General features: G+C 37.4%; 1 long non-coding RNA gene across 2 annotated transcripts; it reads right to left on the reverse strand.

Moving 5' to 3' along the window:
* Positions 1-6,286: 6,286 nt before the first annotated feature.
* Positions 6,287-8,332, reverse strand: LOC137966508 (uncharacterized). 2 transcript variants are annotated; one of them, XR_011116210.1, is made up of 2 exons: positions 8,171-8,332; positions 6,287-6,694 (listed from the first exon to the last, which is right to left on the reverse strand). It is a non-coding gene; the product is annotated as an uncharacterized lncRNA (long non-coding RNA). The 2 variants fall into 2 exon arrangements; XR_011116209.1 differs by lacking the exon at positions 8,171-8,332 and adding an exon at positions 7,771-8,160.
* Between the last annotated feature and the right edge of the window lie 640 nt (positions 8,333-8,972).

Consider the following 8,972-nt stretch of genomic DNA (forward strand, 5'->3'; position numbering starts at 1 on the left):
CGAGCCAACATGGCCAATGTGCCTGGTGCTTCTGCTATTGGTAGTCTTATGTATGTCATAGTGTGTACTAGACCAGACATAACTCTTGCAGTGGGAGTTGTGAGCAGATATATGAGTAATCTAGGTAAACAACATTGGGAAGCAGTGAAGTGGATTCTTAGGTACTTGAGAGGTACTACAGACTCAGCCTTATGTTTCAGAAAGTCAAACTTGGGATTACAGGGTTAAGTAGATGTTGACATGGTTGGAGACATTGATGGTAGGAAGAGTACCACTGGATATGTATACACATTGGGTGATACATCAATTAGTTGGATTTCTAAGTTGTAGAAGATAGTTGCTCTTTTCCACTCCTGAGGCAGAATATGTTGTTGTGACCGATGCCAGCAAAGAGAAGGTATGGTTGCAATCTTTCTGGGAAGAATTAGGTCTCAAACATGGAAAGAATGTGTTGTATTGACACAGTCAGAGTGCTATTCATTTAGCAAAGAATGCCCTTTATCATGCCAGAACAAAGCACATACAGATGCGTTATCACTTCATCAGATCAACTCTAAAGGATCGAGTTTTAGCACTTGAAAAGATTCAAGGGAGTCAGAATCCGGTTGTTATGTTTACAAAGACTGTTACGATCAAGAAACTAAAGTTGTGTGCAACTTTAGTTGGACTTCTCTTTGAGGATTGAGACGTTGTTTCCACTGTAGAGGAGATATTGATTATGGATTAGTCTCCAAGTGGGAGATTGTTAAGTTGTGGTGCCTAGTTAATGCCCTACGCTAAGTTGGCTATGAATCGACCTGCATGGTCAGGTCACCATGGGGGTAGGAAGCCCCTCTCCGGGGGGTATAGGGGCTCCGCCCCTGTTCGATCCACGATATATTGATTGTTGTTTCATTAAGGCAAATTTGAGAATTTTACTCTTGTATCGCAGTTGCCATAATTTTGTCTTTATAATTGAGGGGCGCCACTATTAGGGTTGAATCATCTTAATCCGAGGAGTATCTCCAGTTGCAACTCAAGAGGTTAGAGAGAAACACCTGTAAGTATGCGCTTTCTCTTGTAAAGTATTTCATATTCATAGTGGATTACTAGTGGCGGAAGATAGGAAGTAGTCTCACCTTGTGGTGAACCTATATAAGTTTTGTTGTGTTTTTTCATGCTTGTTTTTCCCTTCCTCCACATTTATTATTATTGCTCTTGTTAGTTTAGAATTACGGCATTTAATTCCTAACACCGAATACATAGAAGAGGATACCTAAGTCCAAGGGGTGGAAGAGGGGTCAGGTATCCAAAGTAGTGAAACACTTATGTTACCAAAGGATGGAAGTGCAGAGGAGCGGAGAAGTTGTGATTTGGCCAATATCAAATCACTAGCTGCATTAAAGCCAATCAATATCAACATGATTGCTAGTTTATGCACATAATAGAACATTTGGATTCATAGGTGTATCATACCCAAGCATCCCAATTTTTATTAAGAGGTCAAGTACACATTTTCTCTGTGACAAAACAATGTCGTAGCTAGATTGACGAACCTTTATACACTAGAAGTATTGGAGAAGTCTAGATCTTTGGTTTGAAACCCTTTGTTCAAGTCCTTTTTAACTTGTTGAATTCCATTAAGGTAAGTACCATTAATGAGAATATCATCAATATATACAACCATGAGAATCTTACCATATATGGTGTTCTTTATAAACATGGAGTGATCACTTTCACATTGCTTGAACCCAAGCAAGGCACTATAGTGGTGAACTTATTGAACCAGTACATGAGGGACTGTTTCAGCCTTTTAATAGTCTATTTTTAATTGACATACCTACTTACCCTCAACCAGATAACCAGGTGTTTGACTCATATTGACCTCTTCCAATAGATCCCAATTTATAAAGGCATTCTTAATATCCAACTGATGTATAACCCATTCAAAGTTTGCAGCAACAAAAATAAGGACACAAACAGAATTCATCTTCACTACTATTGAGAATGTCTCATCCTAGTTAATACCATACAATTGAGTATATCTTTTTACAACTAACCTTGCTTTAGATCTGGCCATTAAGTCATCAGGATTGTACTTGATTGTATATACTCACTTGCAACCAATTGCCTTCTTGGATGATGGAAGAGAAGTTAACTCCCAAGTAGAGTTCTTGTACATGGCTTGGATCTCTTCATCCATGGGAGCTTTCCATCTCGGATCAACCGAAGCCTCTGAATAACTTGTAGAGATATGATTGAATGACATTGCACACAAGAAAAAAACACAACTAGGAGGCAAACAATGAGTGGAAACATAGTTAGAGATAGGATGAGAAGAAGATGGAAGTTGAATAGTAGTGGAACATGGTTCTTTATGAAGAGCAATGGGTCAGGTATCATATGTTGGTCCGAACTTTGATGGTGAAGAGATATGAGAAATTACCTTAGGGACATCAAAGGGCTCCACAGGTAGTTGGGCAGAAGTTAGAGAGAGTGAGAGTCTCATCAAGTGGAAGTTGGGTAGCACATTAGTCTTGGGCATTCCTACAGAAGGTGTAAAACTAGGAGGAGAGCTAGCTCTAAAATATGGCACATCTTCAACGCATGTGACATATGACAAAACAAAGGTATGTCTCACAACAGGTGAGTAACATACATATCCTTTCTATTTTTTGGAATATCCCAAAAAAATACATTTAACTTTCTTGAGAGTAAACTTATTACACGTAATATCCAGGGAAACAAGGATAAGTCATTGAACAACTTTGTGAAAGGGGTTTGACCTCGTAGAACACTAGAAGGCTTGCGGTTAATAAAAAAAAAGCAATGAGAACCACATAAGGCCAATGAAATCGAGGATCATTCATAGCAAGCATAATTGTTATGCCTACTTCAATAATATGTCTATTTGTTTCTTTTAGGCACACCATTCTGTTAAGGTGTGTATACATATGAAGATTGATGAATAATATCCTTTTGTTGACATAGGGTGTGAAACTGAGAGGAAAAATAGTCCTTGGCATTATCAGACTGGTATATGTGGACCCTTTTGTTGAAACTAGTTTCTACCATGACACAAAATGAAGTAATTATATTAAATACTTTTATTCTATCTTTCATCAAATATAACCAAGTAAGTCTTGTACAATCATAAAATAAAATAAAATACGTTGACTAAGAAATATTTGGGACATTAACAAACCCAAACATTCATAATGGACTAAAAAAAGGATTGGAAGAGATATTGTTTTAATTGGGCTGAAAAGTGGACCTATGATGGTTCCCAAACTCACAAAATTCACACGACAATTGAAAAACTGAACTATGTGATGGAGCTAAGGATTTCAAGTTTGGTAGAGAAGGATGACCCAACCGATTGTGCCAATGTTGTGCATCTTGTTGGTTGTTGCTACAGTCCCACTCCCCTCCCCCCCCCCCCCCCCCCCCCCAATGTAGTATGGGTCCATGAAGTAAAACCCTCCTCTCTCAAGGTCGCCACCAATCACCTACTTTGTCTTGATGTCCTAAAAAATACACTATGAAGGGGTAAATGTTACAAGAAATTTTGTTTCTTTGCTAATTGACTAAATTGAGGAACAAACAAGATATTAGAAAGAAGGCGATATGGTGGATGTATCAGTGCCCTAAGTTTTTGTTTGGGACCCATCTATAATGGATACAAATCGGTCCATGGAACATGGTGACATAGAGGATAAATTTTCAATTTACCCTATGAGATGTTAAAAGGCTCCTGATTTAATGATCCAAGGTGATGAATTGGGATATGAGAGAAAGGAGTACGTACTAATCATAGCAATTGTAGATGTGGATGCACTTTTTGGAGTAGTCACTAGCTTTTTAATTTTCTAAAACAATGCATAATCTTAATTTAAAAGTGGCATCTTACCCTTAAAAGGCTCTAGTGTCACTTCATTGGTGGAAGTTGATGTTTGGTTAGCCTTAAAAATAATTTGGCTTGCCATGTAGGTTTCAATATTTGTCAACTAGATGATTATTGAGACCAAAAAAAGTACACTTCCTCTGTTGACCTATGTTGGAGGAATTACAGTTGGGTTCACCACCTCCTCTTCCTCTACCTTTACCATATGACCTGCCATCTTTTCCTTTTCCTTTACCAGAGTTGTTACCCCTTCTCCCTTGGGAGACCATTGCAGAGTTCTCAACTTGTTCAGTCAGAGGAGGAGATACCTTAATATCCTAAGCATTGTTGCATACGCATCATTAAAAGAGGGTTTGGTTGAGGAATTGAGTATTTGATTCTTTGTAACATCCATGTACGATTATAAATTTTCAAGGAATATGGTAGATACAAAATCTTCCTTTTGTTTTTCCTGAGCTGCAATACCAGTTGAATATGAGTGAGCAACTATCCATTCTTGAAATAGACCTTGGAAGCTGGTAAAATATTCGTGAAGATTTCCTTCAAGTTTTGTCCTATGCATCTCCTGAAATATGTCATAAACTTTTTGAAGTCTGCTAGGTGTAGAATATAATTGAGTAGGTGGCTGATACAAGTGTCCACTATGGTCTCCTCTTATCATAAATAGTTTAGTAGATTGAGACCAAGGCACATAGTTGCTCAAACCCTAGAGAGGAATAATAGTGGCATCTTGCTTGCTGAATCAACATAACTCGAAGAAGAAGATGAATTACTTGAAATTTCTGCCATTGAAATAAAAAGCAAAAGGACCTCCCTTTAAAAAGAACACAAAAACACACTTTTGACTAACCCTAGAAGTGAAGGATTAGCCTTTCTCAATCAACTAAACAATCACCCATTTGTAGATTGAATTCATGAAATAACCCAAAAACAAGAGCATGCTATGCCTAGCTGTTAAAGGAAATAATGGCAATATATGTAAATAAATGAGAGAGTGACATAGTGATGTAATTATGTGTAAAGTTTATGGTCCTTTTCTTTCATGTATTAGGTAAGTTGATCTATCTCACGACTACCAGACCTGACATATCTTATTCAATAAGTGTTATCAGTCAATTCATGCATAAACCCCAACAATCTCATTGGGTGGCTTTGGAGAGAATTCTTAGGTTGATTGACACTTTGATCAATTAGTAGGCTTAGAGAACTCAAACAATATAATTTTTATACATGGCTAATCAATCATATACTTTTTTGTTGATTGATCAACAATTTTTGCAACTTTTTGTAAGTCGTGAAATAATGACTAATTTGAGTGAGAATCTTATAAATAGGCCTCAAATTTTTTTGGAGACAAATAACTAATCATTATTGGCAAATTGAAGCATTTAAAAAAGGTTTTTACACTTGAAATTTTAAATCTACGTTGAAACTTGGATATCTCTAAGAGAAGGCTATCTCTCCTATAAGGTGTAATTTTCTCCTTTATCTATTGTATTTCACTTTCTTGCTATATCTAGAAGGGAAATTTTTTATCTCTAGGGAGAGATTTTATCTTGTGCAATTGGGTATTAAAATTTGTTTAAAGAGAATAAAAAACTATTTACATGTGAATTTCAGTTAATAGAGCTTATTAGTGGAATTTTTATGAACAAGGGTTCTTGAATGGTGACTATAATTTGGAGAACATCGAGAAGAAAAAATCATTGTCTATTTGTGGTGTGTTCTTGTGTACTTAATTTATATTTTATATTTTGAATTCACCCACCTCTTGAGAAGTCATGCCAATTATCTTAATCAACTGAATATAAACTCATATAACCGAATGAAACAACATAAGTGATTACTTGGCTAAAGGAGCTGGAAAGAACTTTGTTGAACTAGTGATAACCGTTTATTATCAGTGATAGAGGGCAAATGAACATAGCTTATTGGGTCATTCACATCCTCAATAAGAAGCCATTGACTGAACGCTAAGCTAATCTATGATAATGGATCTCTTCGTTTTAAAAGTACCCAGAACAGCTAGAACTATGGTAAAAAGAAAACTAATATTAGCTGCATAATTAATAAGCTGAGCTCAATTTGAAAATGAAGCTTTGAAAAACTAACTCTCTCTCTCTCTCTCTCTCTCTCTCTCTCTCTCTCTCTCTCTCTCTCTCTCTCTCTCTCTATATATATATATATATATATATATATAGATAGATAGATAGATAGATAGATAGATAGATATTATGTATTCTCTGAAATAAGGCCTAAAAGTTTGGCCAGACAAGGAATGTTAAACCTGAACTTAAATTTCTTGGAGAGGTACATGCAGGGGGACCATTCTGGTGTCATTGATGCTCCTTTTCTTTGTCAAGGTCTTCAGAAGCATGGCATTGGGTGTAATAGAGCCAGACATAACAGTAACTACACGTAATATATTCCAGGTTTCCCAATCACACTCCGAAACAAACTGCTCGACAGATCAGGTCTGCATAAGTTTTACAAAGACCAAAATAACGTGCTAGCAAAAGACTTCTCCAGTGTCCTGAGCCATGTGTACTTAACAAGAACCTCAGCTCCGCGATGCTACTGTCCTTTAAATCCATCAATAAAACCTGTGAAATCTAGTCAACTAAGCTTAAATGTAGTAAGTGTACAGGATAACATAATTATAATTGAAACAGCATTTGGAAAAGTTTTCAAGAAAGCAACCTGAGCATGTCTTCTGTCTTTCCTGGGGTAGGGTCTTCCTGAAAATAGATGTTTTGCGATCTGGTTGTTGCTTCATTTCGACAGTAACGAGGGAAGATCTTCATTCGTTTCCTTGAGGAAATATAGCGAACAGTTATATTTCTATCAAACACGAAATCAAGTTTACCTCCATAATACTGGCAACTGTTTTCAGTAAATCACTCATTTCTGTAGAAAACAGTAATAGCTTAATCGTACTAGGCAAAAATAAGCAAATGAGCTATGTAAGGTCTTAGCCTAGAGTAAGTCTGATTAACTGAAGCAAAAACAAAACTAAACGAAGTTTGGACAAGGCTTACATGAAACCGGCAAAAGAAGCAAAGCGGCCTTGCAAACAGGTGTCAGGCTAGAAGAATTGAGCTAAAGATGAAACTTCAAGTTTCCTCTACAACTCCTATCGTCATCTATGAACTGGAAAACACGATTTGGAAGAAAGGTGTTCATCCATAAGCATAGAATCGATAACGAGAACATTTTTTTTGGTTTGGGGTACAGCAATGTTAATCTTGTCTTTATATATTTATGTACTAAAAAATGAGTTTTCTTTACGTAGAACATTCTCGTTTGTCAAAATAAGACTCAATGGAATGGAGACCCATGCAGAGCTTCTCCTCCTACTGGGAATAAATCATTTAAGAGGACAAGCTGGACAACGAAGAGGAGTAAAAAGTATACGAAAGCTAAACAAAGCAACAGAAAGGAACCCATTATTTTCAGTACGAAACTTGAAGAAATATTGTGGCTTGAACTGCCTTCTGTCAGGGTTCCGGGCTTCCGACTCCCATCACAAGAGAAAGAAGCAGTTAATCTAGAGGTAACAGATTGGCCACCGTATCACTCAATTGGAATGGCTTACACAGAACTTCTCCTCCACTATTTCTCTGGAAATGTCACTCCTTGGCTTTGATACATACGTTTGCACAGAACCAATAGATTCGAAGATGAAACTTCCTTGAAGGAAGAAAACCCAAATATCGGAAGGAATCGCAGCGAGTTTTAAAATGCGGGTTTTTTTTTTTTGTTCAACATATGGTTCCGGCTTCCTCCATTAGACGAAATAGAAAAGAATATTATGACACAAAAGTAAGGTACTAGTGAGAATTACGCAAGAAGAAGCTAGGGTTTCAGAAAGATCATAAGTCGATCACCTGCTTCTTATCATTTCAATAAGATGAACACTTCATGCGTCCATCCATTGGTGCTCCAGAACTCCACCAGTCTTTGAGGATTTAAAAATAGTCATTTATTGCCGATGCAGCATCATCAAGATTCCCATTCCGAGAGGGTTTGAGTTTGGGTGGGGGGCACGACCCACTACAGCCAACCATCACATGAACTCAACCACCCTTTATGTGAATCTTGATGATGCTACACCCGCAAACACTGACTGGCTCCCTCGATATCTTCTTCGTTCACCAGCCCATTCAGATTATAACAACTTAAAGAGCAAAAAACCTAACCCTAAACACACATTGGGTTGGATTGAATAAAGAGAAAAAATATAGCATCAGTTGCCGAAAAGAAAAAAACCTCGAGCAACAAACCCACCTTGACGACTGGAATAATCCGCTTGCGAGAGCAAGATGGGTATCTATTGCAAGTAAAATTACAAATGGCACAAAATGAAACAAACTGAAAATGAATAAAAGGAGAATCAAGGAGCATGAGGTACATAGCAGAGGCCAAAGAGAGGGCTATCAAAGAAGAGGAGTAAAAGAATACGAAGAAGAAGAAGAAGAAGAAGAAAATCGATCCATGCGAGACCAGGAGGCTGATAAAGAGGTATATAAATATAGATCGATGGGAGTAATGAATACGAGAAAGGAGGATAGGTGGGAGCTGATGTTGTCAGGGAGTTGTACCCACAACTGTTATCCATCGCAATCCAGGGTTCCTAAAACACCCATAGCTTTAATCCTGACTGCCCAAGACACTTGCTACAGATGTCAAACTTAAAATCTCTCAGTCGAAAACTCTCTTTTAATGGTGGCGTTTAGGTCTGGAGGATCTGTTGCGTCTTGAACAAGCTTTCTACGTGAACGAAATTGACAGGTTGTACAGCCAAATCCTCGTGGCCTTCTCCTAGGAACCGTAATTTCCTTTCCCCTTGTCCCATATTTCCTTCATTTCCCTTCTTATGTGCTCTGAAGGTTCTTATATTACTCGAGAAAACCCAGTTATCTTACCATTATCAAGTCATGGATGATAGGAAAGAGGAGCGTTATAGATCACCACTTTAAAAATTACAACCAATTCGCTACAGAGCGGAGATAGTTAACCATCTTATGTACTGAATGATTAAAGAGCATACGATGAACTTTTTCAAAACAAAAAAAAAGCATAGGATGAA

This window comes from Aristolochia californica, unplaced genomic scaffold (assembly GCF_029961685.1).
Source record: "Aristolochia californica isolate CCGP_79_NKW_82.1479 unplaced genomic scaffold, dmAriCali1.0.hap1 SCAF_5, whole genome shotgun sequence".
In the NCBI taxonomy this organism is placed as follows: domain Eukaryota; kingdom Viridiplantae; phylum Streptophyta; class Magnoliopsida; order Piperales; family Aristolochiaceae; genus Aristolochia; species Aristolochia californica.